This window comes from Oryx dammah, unplaced genomic scaffold (genome assembly GCF_014754425.2).
Source record: "Oryx dammah isolate SB20612 unplaced genomic scaffold, SCBI_Odam_1.1 HiC_scaffold_23, whole genome shotgun sequence".
In the NCBI taxonomy this organism is placed as follows: Eukaryota; Metazoa; Chordata; class Mammalia; order Artiodactyla; family Bovidae; genus Oryx; species Oryx dammah.
Genome location: NW_024070207.1, coordinates 123,449,005 through 123,461,024, shown reverse-complemented (window position 1 = coordinate 123,461,024; position 12,020 = coordinate 123,449,005). Strand labels below are relative to the sequence as shown.

Below are 12,020 nucleotides of genomic sequence, written 5' to 3'. Positions count from 1 at the left end.
GATGCTGGGGCAGATTGAAGGCAGGAGGAGAAGGGGATGACAGAGGATGAGATTGTTGGATGGCATCACTGTCTCAACGGACATGAGTTTGAGTAAACTTGGGGAGACAGCAAAGGACAGGGAAGCCTGGCGTGCTGCAGTCCATGGGGTCACAAAGAGTCAGACACGACTGAGCCACTGAAAAACAACTTAGAGTTCCCCAGTATGATTAAGCTCCAGGTGCTCAGAGTGGTAACTGACTTGGTAACACATTCTTTATTGCTTTCCTTTCCTCCTTTGTCTCTCTCCTCCAAATAAATTACTTGCACTTGAAATTTTGTTTCAAGACCTACATCCAGGAGAACCCAAACAAAGACAGTAACCTACCTACTGGATGCCTTGAAGGACAGTAGTTGGATCTATGGAGATGATAGCAACAATTTAGGGGGGAAAGAAGCTAACAATGTGATGATGAACAGAATGAGCTACTTGGGTAGTAAACAGGATAAGATCTGCCACAGGTCCCATCCACCCTATGTCCAAGAGTCTGGGAGATTTTCCTGATAGGCAAGTAATTGAAACAAGACTGAATATAAGGGAAATGTTGGGTCATAACCCACTTCATCTATAACATGGGCATCAGTCACTCTGCCCAATATCCACAGGGCAATAAACTGGTGGAATTTAATTTCTTTTCATGTGGAGCTATTCGAGCATTACTTTGCAGATTTTTATGGGAGAATGATCCTCTGATATGTTTCTTTGTCTAAGAGCTAAGTACAACTTAGAACAGATAACCAGGAGTGTTCCAATAACTATGTTCAAATATTTATGCAACATTGACTTTCTGAGCATAGAGTTAAATTGGTTAGTTCTTTTGCCAAATGCCTTCAGACTTCATTGGCTTTTTTTTTGGAATTAGTACAAAAGCAGAGATTATATCCAAAACTTGTTCAAGGATTCTGTGTGGTCCAGAAAATGATGAGTCTTTACTGCTACATAGGAATTAAATATTGAACATGTTAACTCTTCAACTTTTGGGACAGTGAGCAACCAAGGTGTCTGGACCGACTTAGGAAAGACCAGTATATAAATCTATGACCTATTCTTCTAAAAGAGCAGAAAAATTCTTGATAGTTCAGAATGATGCTAAGAAAAAGAGTAATTTTGGCCATTTAGGAGACAATGCTGAGCATCTGAACAGGGTTCCCTTTGCCCACAGCCAGTATTATTGTCACTGCTTTGTCAAGAATTCCGAGATCCTCTGAGCATGAAAGGGAGGGTAGGGAATCAAATCTCTCTACTTCATAGAGAATGTATTAGAACTGCTTCAAAATTAGCCTTGGCTCAGCTTAATGAAATTTCCCCATTGTTCAGCAACAGCCCACCAAACTCAGCATTCAAACTTTAGCCCCTTGACTGTAAAAAAGATTCGGAAATCAGACAACCTGCAAAATGAAGACGATTATTCCTCTTCCCCAGGTTCACAAAAGGACTCAAACCTGCTCAGCTTCCAGAGGAGGCTAAATATTAGAGGCATCCTGACTGAGGACATGCTTTATTCTCAAATGCACAGTTAAACGCATAAAATGCCTATGTTATTGAGCCAGAAGTTTCTGCTATTAAACTGGTCAGCCCTGCTGCGTTCGAGAAATCATTCTCAAGAATGGCAGAGTAACCAGGAGACGTGAACTGGGATCACTCCCCTCTAGTGTCCCTGAAGGGTCTCCAGTGGGATTTTCCTTGGAAGGCCCTCTCCATGGAGACTTCTCCTCAGCTGTGGTTAAATTAATTTGCCTTCACTGGCCTGAGATAAGAGATGTATAATTGCTTTTCCACCCCTCATCCCTTCCACTCTGCACCCACACACAATCTTTGCATTTCCAATACTCCTGAAAGTATCACTGCAATAGCCACATGACTTTCTCTTTGACATCAGTACGTGCATAAAATCTGACCCTCATAGCTCACCTTTATCACTTACTCTCTGTGTATTCATCTCCCTTTGGCTTGAACAGGCACCTAAACTTACAGTCTTCAGAGCACCAGTCAGTGATGCAATGTAGCAAACAAAGGATCTCTTGATTCAAATTATACCACTGTCAAATGCTGATGTGTGTAAATAATTAATTGTATTTTCACTGGTGAGTCCAGTTTGATCTTTCAATCTCTGGTGACCCCTGGGGTCTGCAGCTCCCCAAGAAGCAGAGATGTTTAGGATTTTTTATTACCAGCTCATAACTAATTTATAGATTACTATGGAGTCAGGTGCACAGATTCAGGGCCTCATTTTTCACTCTAAGTAGCTCCAGTGTTAAGGGCTGGCTGCTGTTGCTGCTGCTAAATTGCTTCAGTCATGTCCGACTCTGTGCGATCCCATAGACGACAGCCCACCAAGCTCCCCCGTCCCTGGGATTCTCCAGGCAAGAACACTGGAGTGGGTTGCCATTTCCTTCTCCAGTGCATGAAAGTGAAAAGTGAAAGTGAAGTCACTCAGTCGTGTCTGACTCTTCGCAACCCATGGACTGCAGCCTACCAGGCTCCTCCATCCATGGGATTTTCCAGGCAAGAGTACTGGAGTGGGTTGCCATTGCCTTCTCCAAGGGCTGGCTACTTCCCAGAAATCAATGAAAGGGAACAGAGATGTGGACAAGGCCCAGATGCCATGGCACAGGTATCTTTCAGAAGAAGCACAAATGTCTCCAAGTAAGGAATTTCCTACTTACAAACAACCAAGCTGTCTATCTGCTAAAGGTAAAACCCATGTATGTTGCATACTGAAAAAAAAGATCATTAAAATTATGTTCTTCATCTCTGATTTGCCTTCTTCAGTGAAGTTTTTATCAAAACAATTCCATTAGACTCAAACTTGGAGGAAGTACTAATGCTTTTTTAAAAAAGAGAAGGGACTTTCTTAACAAGAAAATTTTATCATGCCAGGAAATGAGCTTGATTCATGTCAATGTATGGCAAAACCAATACAGTATTGTAAAGTAAAATAAAGTAAAAATAAAAATTAAAAGAAATATATTAAAAAAAAAGGGAAAACACTTGAAGCCTAATTACAGCTTTGATAGCATATGTGCTATGTCTTTTAGACAACAGCATTAAGTATGGAGTTTATTTACTTAAGATTTTTCAAAGTTTATTTTTTAATTAAAAAATCTGGGGGGGGGCTGTGCCACATGGCATGTGGGATTTTAGTTCCTTGACCAGGGATTGAACCCCCACCCTATGCATTGGAAGCATGGACTCTTAACCACTGGACCCCCAGGGAAGTTCTCCCTTATGATTTTCTAAAGTGTGTAGTATTACATGCACATGTTGATATGTGATAGAACAGAAATGTGCAAAGGCTAAAAGGGCCATTTATTACAGACCTTCAAAGAAACCAACAATGACTTAGGGATGTATATTACATCCCTGACTTTTCTGCAGTTTCCTCGATAGCATCAAGAGTTTTCTGTGAAGATACTCAAGAATTCCATCTCCATCATAGCGAAGTAAATACTCCGACCTCTGACCCCTCAGTCATGTCCACAACTTCGACACACAAAACTCGTTCTCCCAGAGCTGAGGAAAGATGGGTGGTGTAAAGAAAACCTACACCCAGTGGCATCTGAAACAAGTACTGGTGGAATAAAGAAATCTCTGAACATATTCATAAGGAGTGTTTCTTTAGGGTACTTTTCTCTGTCTCAGGACCGAAGCTGTGTCACATTCTGAAACTGTTGCTATGGCAAAGCGTCCTGTTTTATTGACTATGGAGCACATTGTTGTGTTTAAGTCATGTAAATGATCAGGATACAAAGGAAAGGGCCTCCTGGCAGCCCCTGTGCAGGGAGGGGTCTCTCCCCCTTGACACATGCATTTTCACAGCCTGGGAAGGCATTTCTTTCAAAAAGCCCCACTCCCTGGGTGCTGCAAACTGGTCTTTGGAGACATTTATGAGATCTCCATATCTTTGAGAATTGATTCTGCAAGGGCAAAAGAATTCACAATCATGAAGCCCTTGCTTTTATTTTAAGGCCAGGATCTTTCTATAGAAATTTTGCATTCTCTACCTATTAACACATTTACTTTCCAGGCTGCTGATCTTGTCTGATATTTCAACTTTCTATCAATTTCTGTCACTTGGAAGCAAAGTAGGAGAGTTTCTCTTTTGTTCCCCGCATATCTCTCGAATATGTGTTTTTAATTAAGTATTTTACTATAGCATCAATTCACACTGATTAGACATAATTACAGAAACAAAATATGCAGAATACATTTTAATAATGCCTGTCACCTCCAAGGAAACAATGAAGATCTAATTTAATGATCTAAGTGTTGTTTGAAAGCAAGATGGAGTTTAAAAATAGTCATATATTTTGAAAAGGAGCTTATTAGTATTTTTTGATATAAATATAAGCTAAAATGCACCATTATCGGGGTTTCAAAACATGTAATTAAAAAAAAAACACTGAGGGCAACATTTTTTTACATGAAGAATCAAATCACACTCTTTAATAATAAAAGCTTGATCCAATGAAAACAGTTTCAACTGTGACACTTGAGACAAGCTGTGATAATTTGTAGCCCAATTTCTCAGGGAAATTTTACCACTATGAACATTGATTTTTTGATGGTATTCTGTCCAATGTCTATTTCCAGGGTTTAATACTACTCACACTTATGAAGCATGTTATCAGTGGGGGAAACTGCATGAAGGGTGCATATGAATTCGCTGCACTAGTTTTACAACCTCTTGTGTCTTAAACTATTTCAAAAAACAAAACAAAAAAACTAGAGCAAAAATCTATTTTTGATGCCGAATAAAAATCTATTTTTCTGACTTGTAAAAAAACGTGCTGTCTCAGTAGACCTTAGATAATTACAACTGCAGAGCCATCTGACATATTATTTCCAGCACTTGTGTAGGCATTTGGAGTCAAGGGGGTTTTGGACAATAAGTTGACTTTATCAAGAAAAATTCTATTTATTGCACATTTTCAATTCACTCAGAAAAGAATTCTGTAAAAAATATAAATGAGAGATCTATTTAATTTTACCACTCCAGATGCCCTTCCAATAGTTATTAAAATAGTATTTACAATTCTCATAAACCTAGTTGTGTCACTGAATCTCTCACTTTGTTTAGATTTCTTGTTCTCTTTTGAAAAACTTGGTAGTTAAAATCCTAGTTTTGCATTCCTCCACTTCATGAGGGAAGTTCAGAGATTAATAAAAGGAATATGAAACAGCACACACCAAGATTGTACATAATGTAAATATCTGTTCATGTTTTGCTTGGGTGTAACTGTGTGTGTGTGTGTGTGTGTGTGTGTAGGTTTGGGAAGGTGTGTAATCTTGCAATGTCAGGATCAAGAGGATCATATGAATTGCCTAATTCAACCTAAATATTAATATGTTAAGCATAAATATATTTGATATATATAATGCATGCTGCTGGTTATTTAATAAGTTTTTGCATTTCCATGGCATTCTTTATGGCTTCCCTCATGGCTCAGTGGTAAAGACTCTACCTGCTAATGCAGAAGACACAGGTTCAATCCCACGGTCAGGGAGATCCCCTAGAGAAGGAAATGGCAACCCACTTCAGTATTCTAGTCGGGAAAATTCTATGGACAGAGGAGCCTGGTGGAGTCAGAAAGAGTCAGACACAACTGAATGACTAAGCGCACATGCGCAGCATTCTTTAAGGGACCATGGCAGCACCACACCTCATTTTATCCTAATATAATTCTGTGAACTTACAAGAGGTTGTTACCATTATTCTCATGGAGAAAGTGGGCAGCCAACTTCCAAAGATATCCAGCCTCTGGCTTACTCTTACTAGGCATGCTAAAGTGAGATTAGAAATTAAAACCCAGATTTCATACTACTCAGCCGTAAAAAAGAATGAAAGAATGCCAACATGGATGGACCTAGGGATTATCATTACTAAAGTAAAGTAAATCAGACAGAGAAAGACAAATATCATATGATGATCATTTATATGTGAAATCTAAAATTTGAAACAAAACTATTTATGAAGCAGAAGCAGACTCACAGATGTAGAGAACAGACTTGCGGCTGCAAAGGGAGAGGGAGGAAAGGGCAGGCATGGAGTGGGAGTGTGGGGTTAGCAGATGCAAGCTTTCATATGTAGAATGACAAACAACGAGGTCCAGCTGTATAGCACAGAGAACTATATTCAATATTCTATAATAAACCATAAAGGGAAAGAATATGAAAAAAGTGAAAGTGAAAGTCGCTCAGTTGTGTCTGACTCTTTGCAACCCCATGGACTATAGAGTCCATGGAATTCTCCAGGCCAGAATACTGGAGTAGGTAGCCATTCCCTTCTCCAGAGGATCTTCCCAACCCAGAGATCGAACCTAGGTCTCCCGCATTGCGGGCGGATTCCTTACCAGCTGAAATACCAAGGAAGCCCAATATGAAGAAGGACATATATATAAAACTGAATTACTTTGCTAAAATTGAACACAACATTGTAAATAAACTATACTTTAACAAAAATAAATTAAAAAAAAAAAAAACAGATTCCACATCCTTGCTCAAGGTACTTCACTGTGAGGCACAGTCTCTAAAGCCACAGCCATGGTTAGATTGTCTTGTTTGACATCTCCAACAGTGTCACTTGAGGAAAATATTTAATAGGCTGATTCTTGTCAATGTATGGCAAAAACCACTACAATATTGTAAAGTAATTAGCCTCCAATTAAAATAAATTAATTTAAAAAATAACAGGAGTTAGATATCTCTTTTTATCAATAAATTGTAAGAAATAAAAGTATTTTGTGCTTCACCTGGGAACACTGGATTCCTTTTCTTTTCCTAACAGCTTCACTGACATATAATTCAACTACCATATTTCATTTAATGTGCACCTGTCAAGGTTTTATTTTAAATATCCGCAGAGTTGTAGAACTATCAGAACAACTTAATTATAGAACAGACTCACTCCCCTTGAAAGAAATCTTGTAGCCATTAGCCATCACTCCTTACTCCTCCCACCCTCCACTCCCAGCCCCTGACAACCACTAACCTACTTCTTGTTTACATGGAGATTTACCTAATCTGGACATTTCAAAAAAAGAAACATACCATATGTGATCCTGTGCAACTTAGCATAGTATAGCACGTATCAGTACTCCATTCCTTTTTATTGTTGAGTAATATTCCATTCCATGCACATGCTACATAAAGTGTTTATACCTTCACCGGTTGATGGACATTTGGTTCTTTCCATCTTTTGCCTATTGTGAATGATGCTGTTATAAGCATTGTTGTACAAGGTTTTTTTTTAACTGGAAGAAAATTCCTTTATAATGTTATGTTGGATTCTGCCATACAACCACACAAATCAGCCATAATTATACATATATCACCTCCCTCTTGAGCCTCTGTCCCCTTATGTTCAAGTTTTTGTGTGGACATATGTTTTCATTCCTGTTGGGTCTATACCTTGAAGTGAACTGCTGTGTCATATGTTAACTTTATGTTTAACTTTTTGAGGAGTTGCCAGAATATCTCCAAAATGGCTGCATCATTTTTCACACCACAAATAATTCCTTTCTTTAACATGAGCTGACCCAACCACTCTGAGGGCTCCTGTCTTCACTATAATTAGTAAACTCCCACGTTTCTGGTTTCACATACTACTGAGTCTGGTCAGTTGAAAGGTGCCAGATTGTCTTTGCCTCACCATGATTTCAGCAAAGTGATCAGGTATTAGAATGGGAAGCAAGGAAATGAAGGATGTGTTTATCAATTCTACCTCTAGAGTGTGAATTACATTTTGGCAAGGACAATTAAAATTTGAGACTGCAACAAACACACACATACACACAAAATTCAATTAGCCCTGCAAAAATAAAAACAAACTAGACCAACCAACCAGTCAAACAGAAACTCCCCATGTGGAAGCATGTGTTCCTTCATGTCCTGAAGGATTAGGAGATATCTGAAAGGTTTTTATGGTTTTGTAGTTTTCAGTAGCAAGAGACATTTTTGGCTATAAAGACATCCAGGCAAAAGCCCTCACACCTGCTTCCTGCACAGAGACACACAACTATGAAAAAAAGTCTCCAAAGATGCATGAATAAAACTTCTATAATTTCAAGGATTCTTAAGTTTCTAGACAGGGATCAATACAGACCTTGGTTTTTAAGGCAAGCTGGGACACATTCTGGAATTTAAAACACATGCTTAGCCCCTGACAAATCAAGTAAGAGTCTGGAGGTGAAGGAGACTGGTTCTTTTGTGCACAAACCTGGCAAGGCTCTGACTGGCTCTTTCTGTGTGGCCACAAAGGTGTGTGCCTCAGAAGATGCAGATGCCCCCTGGCTGGCACTGCTGGGGAGATGGGGCTGAAGCAGGCCATTTTTCTCCTTTCGTTTGATTCTCTTTTTTAAAAAAATATTTATTTATTATTTTTATTTGGCTTCATCGAGTCTTAGTCGGAGCACGTGGGATCTAGCTCCTCGGCCAGGGATTGAACCTGGGCCCCAGCATTGGGAGTACAGAGTCTTAGCCACTGGACCACCAGGGAAGTCCCTAGCTTGATTCTTATAAGATCCATCAGTTGATGCTTTTGACTTGTTCCTAACTGTGAGCCTCGTGGCTCGATTTCTGCAAAGCCAGTACAAAGCTGGAAGAGAAACTCGTGTGGGATGTTTTGCTCATTCCATTGCTGTTCCCCACCTCCCACATGACACTCACAACCTGATAGGCAAGCAAACCAACATTCTGGCTGGGGAACCATCTCCAGCAGGGAGAACTGGAAAGTTCTGAGTGAAAATGGAAGAGAGAGGAAGAAGGGATGAGTGAAAAGAAAGAGAGAGAAAAGAGAGTGTGAAATAGGGAAAGAGTACATCCTGGGACAAAGGTCAGAAAGGAGGGAAGGAGAGCAGAGAGCTAAAAACCAAGGAGGCATCCTTGGGCCAAAGGTATTAGCAAGCACTCTTCTCCTGGGACTATCCTGGTTCCCGCTGAGGTCTTCATTACCCTTGGTTGGTACAATTATTCATTGGTAATGCCCAACTTGGCTTCCCCGGTAGCTCAGTCATAAGGTATCTGCCTGCCAACGGAGTTTGATCCCTGAGTTGAGAAGATTCCCCTGGAGGAGAAAATGGCAACCCACTCCAATATTCTTGCCTGGAGAACCCCATGGACAAAGGAGCCTGGCGGGCCACAGTCCATGGAATCGCAAAGAGTCGGACATGACTGAGCATGCACGCACAATGCCCAACTTGAGTTTGCCAATGACTTCAAACCACCACAGGAGTTACCGGTGATTTATAGCTTTGCAAACTGAAATTCAAACTCAAAGTGCTTTTGATAAACTGCAATATAACATTACAAAGCACAGAGAAGAAATCCCCTCTAGGTTATAGAATAACACACAAAGCAAGAAAACAACAACAAAAAAATGTTTAACAGGAGAGGAATCAACAAAGCTAGACAGCTAACTAATGGCAAGCACTGATTATCAAACTAAGGTGAATATGGAGATACACTGAAGTATTAGTTACTCATCCTGAGAAAATGTGGCCAAACTATTTCAAAGGTGCTCTGTCTAGTTCTGAGTGTCACCGTTAAAGAGGGGTGTGGCGAACTTGGCAAGAGTTCAGAGGAAAGCCACAAAGAAGATCAAAGGGGTGAAGAAAAAGGACCTGAGAGCAAAGAGTCAGGGAGCTGGAAAAATTAATTCTGGAGAAGAGAAGGTTAAGGAGATAACTGACTTCTGGTCCTCAGCTACAGGAGGAACTTTTCACAGGCGGTGGCCACCTGGCCTCCATCTCCACTATGGATGGATGGACAAGAGGCTTAAACAGGCAGCATGGGAGAATCTCAGTTAAGTATAAGGAATTCCATGACATGTGAAATGGCAAATAATGAAATGGGCTCCTGATTATGGATGGGAATAACGAATATCCTCAGGCGTCTTAGAAAAGAGGTAAGACCCTCCTGTGTGTGGGATGGCTTACTACCTGGAGTTGGGGGTGGGACGATGAGGGTCGCTATTCTCACATTCTAGAATACAATCGGGTATTCATCGCTTGTCTGACCAAATTTCTCACATTTCTCAGCCTTGAAGCAAAATACTTTGCCTGGTATACCCCTTTGAGATACAACCATTTCATCTGTGAAAACGAGGACTGGAAAAAAAAAATCTTTGAAGGGTGGGAATTTGTTGAAGGAAACAAGTGAACCAAACAAGACTCACAAGGGTGGGGGTGGAGTAAGGCACCTCGGAGTGCATGCTGGGATTAGGGCTAATTAAGATGTTGACTGAATCTATGCTAGTCATGTCCCACCAGACTCTGCTGGATTAGTATGTAAATTGGCAAACTCTGTTCTGAAATTGCCCTACCAGCTGAGGTCTAATTACTGACTAGACATAACAAATAATAATGGGATTTGTATTTTAGGATGTTTAATTATGGAAATACACGTCTGGAAAAAAAATACCAGTTGTATTGCACAGACAGAGAACTCATAATGTTTTCCCCAAAGTTTATGAAATTTTACACCTTTAATAAGAGCACCACGAATGAGCATGGGTGGGGAACTCCTTACAGAGACCTAGCATTTGTGAAGGGAAACCAGAATCACAATGATTAATTCGCCGCTTGAGTCATTTCCCCAAAGCTTCTCAAAGACTAATTGTTTCATTGCTGATACACAGCATCTTGTGAGCTTTTAGTTCTATCACCAAAAGAACTGGAACTCATCCATGAAGAATAACCAAGATGCTATGGATTTCACTCAACTACTCCGCAGCATGCATTCAGATGGAATTAAAAGCAACAGGCCAACAATGAAATGAAATGAAACCCCTAACATTGTTTTTCTTTCCAGAAATTATTCTACAATATTGAAATCATTAAATTTATAAATCAGAAAATGGTGAGTCCAATTCTGAGGCAAGAGAGTGTATTTCACGGCTTTATAGAAAAACAGCTTAGGTCTAGAATTCACTGGATGGGTATCTGGGGATAGAAACTTCTTTGCAACTATTTATTACATCAGTCTGTGGCCCATCCTTTCCAAAAAGTAACTCACAGAGGAACAGTTATAAACTGAATTTTACACAGAGTTGTAAGAGCTCTGTGTGCCCACTGTATTGCTCTTTCTCCCATAATTTTAAAGGCATATGGGTGATCATTAAATCTTTATTAGGCTTTACCTCATAAAATAAATTATTCATGTTCTTCTAATACATTCTGATATCTTTACAGCCCTTCTGCCCACATTTAGCTAAACAAACCTCATTTGCATAACATTTTTATTTTAATTTAGGACAGTTTTGTTATGAAAATATAAGGCTTAAATGCCCATTATGTCCCAATTATGTGTCTATTTCCCACACTTTTCTTGGGTCCATACAGTGCATGACTAATGAGGAAAAGTTCACATAATTAACAAAGACAATGATTTTCTTTCACTTATAAGAAGTTTTAGAATGTTTGTTCTTGCTGTTCTGTGGCAAGAGGATGGGTATTAACAAATAAAATTCAATAAAGAAGCTCGTGTTTATAGTAGCTTCAAGCCTCTCTCTATATATATATTTAAATTTTTATTGAAATATAGCTGCTTTACAATGTGTATTAGTTTCTGCTGTACAGTCAAGTGAATCAGCTATATGTATACATGCAGTCCCTCTTTTTTTGGATTTTGTTCCCATTTAGGTCACCAAAGATCACTGAGTAGTGTTCCCTGTGCTATGTAGTAGGTTCTCTTTAGTTACCTATTTTATATTGAATACATGTATATATATGTATTCATATACATATTCTCCCTTCTCTCTTGGTGTCCACACGTTTGTTGTCCACATCTGTCTCTATTTCTGCTTCGCAAATAGGTTCATCTGTACCATTTTACTAGAGTCCACAAACAAACAATATTATATGATACTTGTTCTTCTCTTACTTCATTCTGTATCACAGTCTCTAGGTCCATCTATGTTTCTGCAAATGGCACAATTTTGTTCCTTTTTAAGCCTCTATACATTTGAAGTTACATGAGTATTT

The 12,020-nt window shown here is 39.4% G+C and overlaps 1 non-coding gene across 1 annotated transcript; it reads right to left on the bottom strand.

Annotated features, from left to right (window-relative positions):
* Positions 1-8,464: 8,464 nt before the first annotated feature.
* On the bottom strand, positions 8,465-8,536 carry TRNAG-CCC. Its single transcript has one exon. It is a non-coding gene; the product is annotated as a tRNA-Gly (tRNA).
* Positions 8,537-12,020: the final 3,484 nt, after the last annotated feature.